Raw genomic sequence first — 14,876 nt, 5'->3', positions numbered from 1 at the left:
GTGTTCATATGAGCACTTCCACAGTTATTAACTGAGAGCTTTCTTTGCCGATTGACCATTTTTGCATGTGTATATCGTGTGGCAGGTACGATGATACTCTATGCCCTGGGAATCGAGAAAATTTCCTTTACGAAGCGGGATTCGAACCCACGACCCTCAGCATGGTCATGCTGAATAGCTGCACGTTTACCGCTACGGCTATCTAGGCCCCTCGTATTGTTCTATGGTGCCTGAAAATTTGAGCTTACGATTTTTTGCGCCTTAGGATATATTAGGATTAAAGAATTCCACTGTTTTCGGGGTATTTATTTCAATCTAGAGTTGGTATTTATTATGATTTTATCAGCAAAAAATATTATCTGGCATGGTTATTAAAAAAATGCCCAACTCGGTGAAATAACCGGTTTTTTATCTAATTTGCTCTTCAATTTTACTAACAACTCAAAAACAACAGGCAATGGAATTTTGAAGTATTCGAGAGAGTTGTTTATTTTATCAAAAAGAACAACTTTGCGGAACATGCCAGGTTTTTAGAACGTCACAGTAAAAAATTAGTTTGTGGTGCAGCCTATGCGGACGATTTTTGAACTATCTGTTTATGTCAATGGATGGTTCTTGTTGTTGCAAAAAACTTTTCCGGAGACAGCAAATGTCGAAAATGCTTCTTTACCGAGTTATTAACTCGTATAGGCCTGATTAAATGAAAAAATACTGAAACCCTCACCGCTCAGCGAATTCTCAACGGATTCGAATGATTTTTTGTCAGTTCACTGGCCCACATATCTTGTTTCTAGAAGTAGCCAGAGGAACTCGGAAATATTCCTGTGACCGGTGTTATTCCGGTGGGTCACTGGGTCAAGTCGGGTAAAAAAAGGCTATTTTTTGGGACATTCCAAGTTACCTTTATTTTTTTTTTTGCAATGATAATAACTTTAATTTGCATAAATCATTTAGAACTGATATTCAACATTACAAATTAAGAGTTTTGCACCGTTTAAAATGTACCGGATGTCGCCATTTGGACGTAATGCCCGGAAGAACCGACTATAGATTTGTTGGATACTTAATCATTTCATTTCTCAAAAAGTACAAATAAAACATAATTGTGCACTAAAATGCTTTCCCATAAGCTGGGCACAGATGTTCAGATAGAAATTGGCCACTTTATTGTAAGTTTGAGGCGTCCTTGGGCTCGAAAATGGTCATTTATAGGATCAATCAAATGCAAAACTCATAGTTATCCAATTCAATCGTTTCTCAAAAAGTTTACACTGATGCAATTTTCTTAAAACTCCGTCATGTAGTGGCCACATTATAGCCGATTCCGGAAATTATCTGTGACTTGAAATTTGCCTACCTCCATGGGCACAAACGCACAGTACCATTTTCACCCGACCTGACCCAGTGATCCGCCGTAATAAATCCGACCACAGGAATATTTCCGCGATTCTCTGTCCACTTCTAGAATCTAGATATGTGTACCAGTATACTAACAAAAAATCATTTGAATCCATTAAGAATTCGCTGAGCGGTGAGGGTTTTAGAATTTTTTTTCTTTCACTCAGGCCTATACGGGTTAATATTGTCCAACCAGATTGCGTGCATTGTGCCATAGTGCATCGTAGTTCATGTGCTATTCATTCAAGTTGCGTATTTACTAATTACGCAACGCTTTTCATAAATTGAAATATAGTAATTTATACACAAGGATAATTTTTGATTATTTTTGCAGGACGAGCCGAATATTTATCCAACAAGGCTTGTAGGTTAGAATAATTACGCCGAGTGCTGTAAAAATCGAGATCTAGAACCAGTATCGTAAAACTTTTTTTTTGTAATTTCGTAAAACGCTACTTAAAAGCAATCAAATCATGTCGACAGGCGTTCACCATTATTCTGCCCCTTCTGGAAATGGTTGTGTAATGAGTCATTACGTTGCGTGATGATTTTTACGCCACTGTGTAATTCAATGCAAGATTGTCGTGTTGAAAAACAGTCTATTACGATGAGGAATTGCAGAAAAAAGTTGAATATATGTACAACATAATTGATATCCCAAACAATTCACAAGCTTTCTATACGGCAGCAAACTGTACGGTTAGAAGATGCCGAGCAGCACAGGTACCTGAATACCTCTACACATAGTAGCCGCCACTCGCAGCTGCAGCAAGCAGCAAGCAGCCCCTTTAGTGGATCGTTCAGTGGGTGGGTTTGTTGGGTGGCCGTGGGTGGCGCAAAAGGAAGCAAACAGTGCACGGCGCGACGATCAACGGACGAAGCACCGTTGATGGGACCCGAAAGGAAGTGTGAGGGAGGAAAATGTGATTATAATCGAACGAGAGAGAAATAAATAAAAATGTGAAGAGACAGTGAAACAAAATCGCGAGTCGAACGATGCTAATCAAAACTGTGTATGTAAGCGTGTATATCGATAAATGTATATTGTGGAAACATGCAGCACACGGTAGTAGAGCGGTCGATCAACTAGATGCGAGAGTAATTGGCGAAGGTGGCAGCAGTCCATCGTATCCTCAAGAAGTAGGGTCTCTGTTATACCTACTTGAACACATAGATAAATAGGCAAAGTGGCGTCCGTCGTCGTCGTCGTCGTCGCGAAAGAGTAGGTTTGTCAATTATTGCGGGATTTCGGAGCGGCGGGGATAGACAGGGTATAGATAAAGCCAATCGATGCAATGATACCGACCGTGTCATGAGAATGGAAGACCGATCGGACGCGAGAGCGAGGTGATGCGAGAACTTGTCACGATAAGTTTGTGTTATGTTCTAGTTAACTCTTCCAGCTATTAAAAACAATTAGACGTATGATTGTATGTAGTTTGAAGGCTCTCCGTTTTCTGTTTAGCTGATGGTTGGCTTAGGGTGGCGAAGAAAGCTTCAAGGGTTATTGTACAAGCACTTGGCTTTGTACTCTCCAGCAACATCGGATACAGGTTTGTAATAATGCGGCGAAAGGGAAGTGGGCAGCAGTGTCTTATAGGAGATCTGACTGTAGTCAGTCTCTTGGATTATTATAAATCATGTAAAACATTTTGAACATTGTGGAACAAATTTTACCGCATTACTATGAAGTACCTTGCGTCTCCATATCGCCGTTGATTGAGAAAACTAGCGGATTTTGGGGCAAGTTGGCCATCCGTACCGTTTTGTATCAAATTCTGAACACTTAGTTTTTGTATGGCGATTTGGTTGGCATGTTTCGCTGAAATATATCATCAAATAATTAGGAAATGGCAGCCAATTTCATTTCAATTTAAACGTCTTCCAATCTATTTTATGTCTCGGGAGTAGTGATGATTCTCCAGTTCGAAACCAATAGAACTAGAATTTATTTGCGAAATTATTCATTTGAATATGATTCATTTGTGCCGTTCGGAATTTGAATCAAGGTGTTCGGAATATGAGACAGAATGAACACAGTGTTCGGCATTTGAATCAAAATGTTGTTCTATACTTTTACGTAAAAACAATACTAAATAAGTTTAAATAAACAATTTCATCAGTAAACCCACTAGCTAACAGTTAGACTTTGTGAACAAATAAAAATTTTCACGAATATCAGCTACAGTATGCCTATCAGATGCATTTGAAGTCACTGTTTGCCTTAAGTGTTCGTAATATGAGTCAAAACGGTATTTTGTTGACAGTAGCTAGTGAGTCATTTTTTCTCTTGTTTAAATATGTTCTTCCTTAAATCTGAGTGCAATGAACATTATATTATGAAAATTTCTGAATTGTTCCACGTATTTTCATCGTTGTTTGTATGAATTATCAAATATCAGTAGATTTTTATAATATTGGATGTTTTTCAAGGTACGTCACAACAAGATTTTCTTATAAATTGCACGCTTAAACAAAGTTACAAAAAAATTAGTACGGCTTGCACAAAATCGAGCTGGTCTGGAATTTACATACGGAGTGATTCCAAGCAACAGCACCAAAATTTGGTAAATTTTTTAATTCATTTTTTTCTATTGAGCTGAAACTTTGCACAGTTTTCCAGTTCCATCTAAATCGTCATTTTCCGATATCAAATCTTCAAGTTGAGTCACGACTAACTTTTCAAAAGGGTGTATGTGAAAATGGTTCAAAAATATTCAAAAAGCTGCACAGCAAAAACGGTTCGTTCGATTGTTAGACAACTAAAGAAACAAAGTTAGACAACTAAATAAAGATTCAAAAAAAAAAAATTTGGTGCATTAAAAAACATAATTTTTGACACAAAAACTCAAATATCTCAAAACCCTATCGGAATACCAACGTAATTTTTTGAGGGAAAACGGTCCATTATATTAGCTATCTACCATAAAAATTTGGTGATGGTAAACCAATAAACAAAAAAGTTATGACATTTCAAAAATGTCACAATTTTCACATTTAGTAGAAAAAAAATTTTTTTTCGGTGTAAATTATTACGGGAACCGCAGTTTGTTGCTGATTTTATTGTTAAGGGCTTTGCGTGAATTAAACAAGTCGTTTTCATGTATTCATTAGTATTATGTATATTATATGTATAAATATTATGTATATGTATAAATATTATATGTATATGTATATATGTATAAATTAAAAAAAAATAACAGATTACACGAAAATAATTTTTTTTTTTACCAGGATATTTTTTTTAGAGTATGATCGATGAGTTTCTAAATGTTATATATAAACTTTAAAAGTGTTGGATTTGGGTATGCGTTATGAGATCATGAAAACATTTTATTAATACTTATTTATTTATTTATTGTTGATTTGTTGAAACAGATGTCGCTGATGGTACCGTGGCAAGACTATCTGCACTTGGTACTTCTGGTAACTCCTCAGTTGTTGTCGGTGCATCTAGTAATTCCTCAGTTGTTGTTGTTTTCGAACTTCCTGCAACCTGATCCACCGATGATGTACAGATTGCCCGTTTGTCAACGTTTAAACGGCAGGACGTACAAATGCGTAAATTTGTATTCAATGTAGACATTGGAGCATAACCAGCCGCTTTCAGTTTATCTATTCGTGATCAAACGTCAACATCCCACCGCAAAATCGCTAGTGTTTGGAGGTGATTTTAACCTCCAAATTGCGAAATCATCACCTCCAAGTTAATTCTAATACCCTCCGTTACATGGATTATGGTGGCGCGTCGATCGTCGCAAGTTTATCGTTAAACAGTCAATGGTGCTTTCGGTGAGATTTCGTAGCTCTTTCGAACACTTTTTTTCTGCAAACGGCCTGCAACAGTTGAGAAAGCGACTACTCATGTTGCTCGTTAGATTTTAATAAACAAAATCACTTTTAAGTTTTTACTAACTAGTTTGGTGTCGTTTGCTTGACTGAAGAAAAATTTTACAATTAAATCTTTTATAACCATAGTGGTAGTATATTTTTAGCTTTTTCGTGAGTATGTTCATGGTATGTACCTATCATGTTTTTGATGTTGTTGAATTTGATTCACCCGAATTTACCCGAATTTACGGTACCGTAATGCGGGGTAAAATTGATCCGATTTTTGGATTGGAAATTTCCGTTAAAATGCAAATGTTGCAAGTTTTATATTTTTAAGCAAGTACTGACATCCATGGCTCGTGACTACATACTGTATAGTGTATTTTGTTCTCTGAAAGATTTAATCATGTTAAAAAATCTCGCGTTCAGTATCCTAAGGATGTAACTGCAATGATCGATTTGTCTTCATAGGTTTTTTTCTTTGGCTAATAACTTGGCTATGCAACTGTTTATGACTGTTATTTTCATTCGGTAGAAACTACTAATCAGCAAATTTTATAAAAATTTGATTAAAAAGAAAATCGACGAAGCAAAATTGATCACTGTAGATACGCCAGTATGGTACTAAACGCGAGAAATGTGTTTTTCGATTTGTTTATATTACCGTTAAGACACCAGTCACCGTGCGGCCTCCATTCACCGTGCACATATACAAATTCCTACAGAATATTCATACAATTTTCACAAATTATTCTTTTGTCAGCAAAATGAGATAAAACTGATGAAATGAAGTGTTCTTTGTCACAAAGCATTTTGAAAAACCTAGTTTATGTAGTCAAAATTATGCGAATTCTGTTTGATAATGAGATTTTTCAACACTCTTAGTAAAAACGCCAAAAATCCCCATTTTTCATTTTAACGATAGATTATGAAATTTTTCAAAATATCAATAAGTTTTCGCTGTGGATACTATAAGTAAGATGTATTTCATCGTATGAGCAATGAAATTTTATGCAAATTAGATTTTTTTTATTGCGCTTCAGTTGAAACCCAAATGCACGGTGAATGGATCCTTTTCAATATATATGGTTCCTATTACCGTGCATTAGTGTAAAAAGCATGAAATTATTCGGTAACATTAGATTTATTGTTATGTCGTCATTAAACTATTTCATATTTAGTTTTTGAGTGAATATGGAATGGTTTGGACAATACAGTCAAACCTCCTATAACGATTTTAATGAAAAAATAATTATTTAGCCAATTTTTAAACTTTTTATGGTATTTATTGTAAATGAAGATCTTAAAAATGATTGCGCACATTACTAGCAACATAGTTGCTCCATCAACAAGGTTTCTTCAAGATACAACATTAAATTATGACAAAAACTATACGAACGGTGAATGGTGCACCAGTGTGCACGGTGAATGGTGACATAGAACGGTACGAGGCGACCTTAACATGACATATTTGAACATAATTTTTGAGTATTTTTTTGTTATGCATCACTAGTTCTATATTTTTCCCTGAATTATTATATAAATGCCCGCTATGTAGTGGTATTCTAGTACGCTTCACATTATTTGGAAAAGTTATATAATTTTTTGAAGTGCAAATTTTTCTTAAATGCACGGTGAATGGTAGCTTGACGGTAATTATGCACCATACAAATTATTATTAACTAGTGGTCCCGGCAAACTTCGTCTTGCGATCAAGTAGGCTGTTGAAAAACGCCATGTGATGTCCCATACAAAATGACAGTTATAATCACTCTCGTTTTTTTCGACTTTCACGGTGTATATTTTGAGTTTTTCAAACACACAAACACGTCGGAACACTTCAAGAACCTAACTGTGAAAGAATCAGGTAAATTCATTGACTCGTTCTCAAGTTATTTCGTGACATACAAACACCATTCCATTTTTATTTATATAGATTTTCTTACAAACAAATCTTACCATTAGGGGAGGGGGGTTGAAAAATTACAAAATTGTTTTACATGATTAATGGACAGTGCTTATGACAAGGTGTGAAACGAACATCATGATGCTAAATTAGTGGGTTTAATAAGCTTTGAACAATATTAGAGAAGAAATTGCTAAAGGTCACACACTTGCCCCAAATTGCGCTACTTAGCGTCGAACCATTATAGAGTCAAGTTTTGCAAACGAGTAAAGGTCCGTCGCATTGCCTGAACAAAACCAACTCTAAGTCAAGTGAGCTACCCTAACAGCCGGAACTTTCCACAAATAGACCGCGCATTGAAAGAATGCAATTGATAATTACATATTTAATAGGCCTTTCTTACGTCTCTCATCATGAATTGAGTGCTACGGTGACTGCTACTGCTGCTACTGCTTCGATCTTCTACTCCACTTTCCGGTGCGATGGCAATGGGCCAGGTTTCACTGGAAATCAGACTTCGAATGCAGCTATCATTTATACGTACATGTACATATGTCGATACACCTTACCCTCCGCAATGCGCGCCGAGCGTGTTTCTGTTTGCTGAAATAGTTAGTTATAGAATACAGTGCTCGTTCGAATTTTTAAACACCCATCCGGTGCCCTTCTATCGTTAGTGTCTCGCTGTCGAATGTTGATGCTGCTGTTTGAAATGTTGATGTTGCCACTTAGGTGTCGGTGGTTACGGCTGTAGTACGGTAATTGATATCTACTTTTGATGTTACAACTCGATTGAAACTTGGTGAGAAAAGCAACCAGGTCTAATGTCGTGTGCGCGAGTATGGGCGCATAAATGAGTATTCTTTAGGCGTTCATAAAGATGAATGGACCGTGAAATCTATTTTTTTTATTTAAGCTAAAGACATTAATTTTAGGGCTTTTTTAATGATATTTTTTTCATTTGAATTATAGGTATTTTTAATAATGATTTTAATAATGAAGTGTAATTAAAACAATAATTTTGCGATAGAAAGGTGTGGACTCGAAAATCATCACACAGATAAATATGCTTTTTTTTGGGCAGCTCACATGAAGTTTAACTCACTCAATTTTCGCAATTATGACACTTACATAAATGTTTGCCTCCTCCAACGCTTTTTTTTTATTTCTTTGATTTTCACCCTTTGAAAACAATGCAAAATACCAAAAAATATTCTGGAATACTTCTAATACCTTTTTTTATTTGCATTGTTTTGAAATTCTTAAAGCTGTTTTTTGTTTTTTTAGTACATTAAATCATTATTATCGCAAAAGTGCAGAATAAAAGCATAACTTTGGTTGGTTTGACTTTATTAACGAGATTTTTAGTCCTGGGCTAGTTCATCTCGGGACCAACGGCTTTACTTCCCTTCCGAAGGAAGCCGCCACTATAACTTTTTACGTCATAAGTGACTATGTCGGGGATGGGATTCGATCCCAGGTCCTCGGCGTGAGAGGCGAGTGTTCTAACCACTACACCAGGTCCGTCCCCAAGCATAACTTTTTTCTAATTACAAATTATAAGATGTAAGAAATGTTTTTGTGCAGAAATGTAATAGAGCCTTAAGTGTTCTTTAGCAGTCTCAAACAAACCAAATCTATCGAATATTACTCAAACGGCTGCTGGAGCCTATCCTAGAAATTTGTTGAGCATTGAACTTCAGATCGACAAGCGTTATCACAAATCTATTGAATAAGATTTATACTCATACTGGTTCAAACAATTATGTCCTCTCATATTTTGATTTTATCTACGCCTACAGTTCCATGAACTTCTTTTAGTGTATAGGATTCAAGATCTACTACATCGAGAGACCGCTTTGTTTGGCCAATGTAGACCTTGTTAGGGACGATTAAAATATGACGTCCATCGTTTTTCGGGATTTCTAGACCCCCCTCCCCCCTCTGTCACGCTTTTTCCAATACCGTATGCACTAGACTGATGCAAATTTTGATGTTTTTGCTCCCCTATGCTTAAATGGTGTCAATTATGATGAAAATCATTCTCCCAAAATTTGAAGTGATTTGGAAGAAATTTGGTTGTGCACACGCCATTTGAAGTTTATATGGAAATTACTATGGAAAAGCCAAACCTTTTGTGTTCAGTCCTCTATCTGCTCGTCATAATAATATATCAAAACGCGAACACACTTATTCTTGATTCCAAAGTCTAAACCATGCTGAGATGATCATTCAATTACTTTCAGAGTAACACTGCTTTTTTGCTGTAGAACATAGTAGCCTGGATTACTTTGATCTATTCTTCCCGCCAGGAGCACCACTGTTGCCTGCCGAATAGTTGGTGAAGCTTTCTGAAGGCACACCATGTTTATGATGATGAATAACAATTTTTCCTGACGTCCAATCAAAATGTGGTCTTCGGCAAAGTTGTAGCTGGAAGAATATCACATGAGAAGAGTGTGTTCACTTTTCCATAAAATATTATGACGAAGAGATAGAAAGCTGAACACAAAAGGTTGGCGTTTTCCACAGTCAAATTTCTTCTAAATAATTTCAAATTTTGGGAGGATGCTTTTTACCATAATTTAAATCGTTTAAGCATAGGGGAGCAAAAATTACGAAATTTGCATCACTCTAGTATGCACGTACTGTCACACTTTTGTATTTTCTCACCGAAATCGCATGGACGAACACGATTTGAGAGAAATGCCTAAGGATCAACACCAGTCACACTACTTTAAAATACAAGTTTCTTCCCGCCCCCTGTGTAACTTACTTTGCTGGGTACTTATTTTAACTATGGAAAACCTTCGTACTTCTTCACAGAAGGATTTCATTAGAATCACACGCCGTAAAAGTTCTGTAATTCACAAAAGTTCTGAAATTTCCTCAACGACCGCGTAAAATTGAGAATGTAAACAAAGTTCAATCCGTCGTACTGAAATAGTAGTTTACGGAACGAGTTGCAGAATGATGATTTTTACAGCACGAGTCGTAAATTTATCTTACGAGGCTTGCCGAGTTGGATAATTACGACGAGTGCTGTAAAAATCGAGTTCTGCAACGAGTTACGTACAACATTTTTTGAAATTTCGTGGCAGACCACTTGAGAGTATAAGAAATTATATCGGAATGCATTTACCATCATTTTACAATTTCTGAAAAATTGTTGTGTTATGATTCATTACGCAACTCAAAACAGTTAAGTTATGAGAAAGCGTTGCGTAATGAATCATTACAGCACTGGTTTCAGTTGCGCAATGACTATTCCCGCACTGCATAGTTCAGTGCAGGAACCTGATTGCGACAGAAATGAAAACGATACGACGGATTGAAATAAAGGCAAGATGCATTTTCTTTGCATTATTTCCAAAAAAAAGATCAAGATTTACCAAAATCTCATTGTACAATGCTAAAGCCGTTTTGAGAAAGAATTGTTTGGCATCGGTTTGTATCAGCATCAATCACTGCAATACTGGGAAAATTGCAGTTCTCACTGATCAATGTTTTATACGATGGAAACTAGCACATCATCCTATCCATTGATCCTTGCCGTCTCGAAAATATATCTCAGTTCTTTCGTTTTCCGTCTTCGCTGAGGGGTATATGTGTGAGCCTATATGTTCTGTAAGAATTGTGCTCTCATTTACGTCAAAGTTCAAACCAGGACTTCCGTCAAAGTCCTACTCAGAAATTCTGTCCAGGACCCACTGAAAATATTGTCCAGGATTCGATGCAAGATTACAGAATTCTATTAGAATGTTTTATAGCATTCTGTTCATCCCATCTAATATTAATTCGAAATCCTGTTCAAAGTTTTCCAAGAATTAAGTCATGGGTGCTTAGGATTTCGTCAGAACTCCACCAAAAACTCATTTTCAAATCTTATTTTAGAGTCTGGAGAAGTATGTCCTGCATATAATTCTGTAAAAAATATTGATGGGTATGTATTGGTATAACACTGTTCGACAAAAAAAGTCGATATGAATGCACAGAGACCGGATACCCCGGGCTTGAAAGTAATAAAACAAAATAAACAAAAAAAAATGGCGTTTTCAGTGTTTTCGTGTCTGCCCCAGGTCATTTTTAAAATATACGTGAACTTTTTGCATTTTTTATTTAAAAATCTAATCTAATCAATAAACCGACACAGTGTTTTATATTCAGGACAGGGGAATTCATGTGCCATATAATGTTTTCAACTTTAAATACAATATGAAGAGTTGTAATAAGATTTGCAGGGAGCCCACCCCCCTTTTTTGTACCCTCCCCATTTTTAAAGTATCGCAAATGATGGAATATTTGATATACAGGGGGTTGTCAAAATAACTGGGACAGGCAAAAATTGGGCCAACTTTGGAATGCTGTAACTTTGACAAAAATTGACCGATTTCAATTCTTTAAGAAGTAATGGACGGGTCAACAAATCTAGTTTTGAGGTGCATCCACGGAGATGAACTATGACTACCGGATACCGGTGATAATCCGGATTTCCGGAAGCATGTCTTATGCAGTAAAATTATGACGTGTTTTTAGCAAAGGTCTCGGCTAAAAAATCAAAATTTTACTACACATGAAGATAGAAGATCTAATTCTGAAGCGATTGGTGCGCCAAGTATTAATATTGGTCCAGAAACAACCAATATATGGCCATTTCCCCGGAATCGGTGCCGGTAGTGGATCCGAATTGGGATCAAACAATTTATTCACTCAAAATATGTCGCGCAATATTGTTTTCTCCCTAGCTTATCATAAAATACCCTATTATAAGTTGAAAATGAGTCTTGTACAGATTTGGCCACTCATGGCGCCGCCCAGTGCCCCGGGGGAACCTTGCATAAGGGACATTTCGATTTTGACACCAAAGCATATCATGCGACGGCTCATTCTTCATGTCTTGTCGTAAATATGGCAACTGTAGACTCAAAATGGATAGTTGACTACAGTGACTACAGTGAAATCGAAATGTGCAATTTCGTAAGGAAACCATTTATATCTAACAGTAATGCAATTATTTGAGCTAATTGGTACGTGTTTTGGTGAGGAAATCTGGTTTGCGGATATATCTCAAGCATCCTCACAAACTTTCAGGTTTATACTGTGTTCAAATCCTTGCTTAGAAATAGAAGTTTATAGGTGTTTGTCAATACTGTACCGTACATGATTTTGAAATTTTACATTATTTTCATAGTAATTAACATTTTTCAACGCATAAAAAATTACAACACACGTTTTGACAATAGTTACCGCAAACAACGTTCATTTACTGCAGCTTACATTGATATTTCTGCTCCATTACGATTAAATAAAATCGTGTGATACGATGATCAATTTCACCCTTCTGATCAATTACACCCGATTTTACGGTACCCCGAATGCCATCAACTTGAATGTCTTAACCCCGAATTTCCTTACTCCGAATTCCAATATCATGAGACAATGTCATTCAAGATAACTGTTCATTCGAGGAAACAGCATTATGGTTATGGGGTAATGTCATAATCATCATAATCGGGGTAATGATTTTCGGAGCAATGGAATAGAATCGTATACTGACATAAAATATTGAAATCCGTTAAGTATTCGCTGAGTGCTGAAGGTTTTAGTTTTTTTTTGGTTTTACTCAAAACTATTTACGGGTTAAGTACAGATCTTCAGAAAAACAATTATAAACAATATTTTCTTGGAACTAAATGAGCAACAGAATAAAGAACTACTTTGGCACTTCCATGATTCACATTTACATGCTCGAATAATCTAAAACTGTTCAATAAGAAGCAAAAATCGTAGGTGGTACAGTCCTAGACCGTTGTATGAGGGTTGCCTACCTCATGTCCGTTACCAAAGTCAGAGATTTGGAACTAATATCTGACTCTTAGACGATTGACGCATACCCCAACAGTCGAAAGCTGTACTAGCCTCGTACTTGCGTACAGTTGCCGAAACCACTCCGATTCTACTATCGCGCTAATGAAACAAAGTTGGTTCAAGCGTGGAAACCGATTTTCATTATAGTCCATTTTACGAGACGTTTTTGAACAGCTGATCGCTCATTTTATGAATGGAAATTTGAGGGGAGGCGGTGTCGTAAAGTTTGAAAGTGACAGCAATATCATCAGTGTTGCCGTTTCGTAAAATGGACTATTGCAATAAATCAAGAAAAAAACACGCGAAAACTAGTGCAGAAAACTATTCAAAGTTTGTAGCTTGTGCAACACGAGACACTACCATTCACGTTAAGAGAAAAATAACCATCATCGTTTTACAACCAGTTTTTTTTTTGCTCAAAACCAGTTTTTTTTGCTCAAAATCGAATCAATGTTCATGAAAATCTATCATTATATTCAACTTGCTATCTGTAATACGATGATAGATTTCATAAGGATGACTTTAATTTTGAACGAAAAAACTGGTTTTCCGTTTTTGATGATTGCTGATAATTGGATTCTTTAGCCTTAAGGTGAAGATGAATCGAAGCCAAACCTCAAATTTTCAAGAGCACGGATCTGGAGAACCAAACATCCGCTTAAGCTGAAAACTTAATCGATTAGTCACTCGAACATATCTTGTGAGCTTAGTCCATGTTTCATGTCCGTAAAGGCCTACCGGTCTTATGAGAGTTTTTTGAGTGATTCCAAGCAACAGCACCAAAATTTGGTAAATTTTTTAATTCATTTTTTTCTATTGAGCTGAAACTTTGCACAGTTTTCCAGTTCCATCTAAATCGTCATTTTCCGATATCAAATCTTCAAGTTGAGTCACGACTAACTTTTCAAAAGGGTGTATGTGAAAATGGTTCAAAAATATTCAAAAAGCTGCACAGAAAAAACGGTTCGTTCGATTGTTAGGCAACTAAAGAAACAAAGTTAGACAACTAAATAAAGATTCAAAAAAAAAATACACACAGTAAAAAAAAAATTTTTTTTGCATTAAAAAACATAATTTTTGACACAAAAACTCAAATATCTCAAAACCCTATCGGAATACCAACGTAATTTTTTGAGGGAAAACGGTCCATTATATTAGCTATCTACCATGAAAATTTGGTGATGGTAAACCAATAAACAAAAAAGTAATGACATTTCAAACATGTCACAATTTTCACATTTAGTAGAAAAAAAAAATTTTTTTCGGTGTATATTATTACGGGAACCGCAGTTTGTTGCTGATTTTATTGTTAAGGGTCTTGCGTGAATTAAACAAGTCGTTTTCATGTATTCATTAGTATTATGTATATTATATGTATAAATATTATGTATATGTATAAATATTATATGTATATGTATATATGTATAAATTAAAATGAATTAACAGATTACACGAAAATATTTTTTTTTTACCAGGGTATTTTTTTTAGAGTATGATCGATGAGTTTTGTTATATATAAACTTTAAAAGTTTTGGATTTGGGTATGCGTTATGAGATCATGAAAACATTTTATTAATACTTATTTATTTATTTATTGTTATTCAATTTTTTTACAATATCGAACACTTTTGCATCATTATCAGTACAGTTCGAGTATAGTTTTGCTTTAATTTTATTTTCTGACAATGGAATGAAACAGTGAAATTTTTGGGTTCCTTGGATCGTTTTCGCGTTATTATATTGCTCGCTGAGCTCTGATGCCGTTAATTCGTACTCTTCAGTAGTAGTAAAACAAAATGATAATTTTGTTAAATCTTCTTCTTTTCTGCGATTCGCCCAATCAAATAGTTCTTTTGCAGTTTAAATTGGATGC

The 14,876-nt window shown here is 35.7% G+C and overlaps 1 protein-coding gene across 6 annotated transcripts in view; it reads left to right on the top strand.

Moving 5' to 3' along the window:
- Window positions 1-14,876, top strand: part of LOC5563900 (guanine nucleotide-binding protein G(s) subunit alpha) — an 87,274-nt gene that overhangs the window by 48,319 nt on the left and 24,079 nt on the right. Inside the window, exon 1 of one of the 6 annotated variants that reach the window (XM_021853101.1) lies at window positions 2,254-2,951. The exons of the other annotated variants lie outside the window; for them this stretch is intronic. The gene's annotated coding sequence lies outside the window, so the exon portion shown is untranslated. Of the gene's footprint in view, window positions 1-2,253; window positions 2,952-14,876 lie in introns of those variants that run through there. 6 annotated transcript variants of the gene reach the window in all.

Source organism: Aedes aegypti, chromosome 3 (genome assembly GCF_002204515.2).
Source record: "Aedes aegypti strain LVP_AGWG chromosome 3, AaegL5.0 Primary Assembly, whole genome shotgun sequence".
Taxonomy (NCBI): domain Eukaryota; kingdom Metazoa; phylum Arthropoda; class Insecta; order Diptera; family Culicidae; genus Aedes; species Aedes aegypti.
Note: the sequence above shows the minus strand (reverse complement) of the source record. Positions and strands in the feature narration are given on the sequence as shown.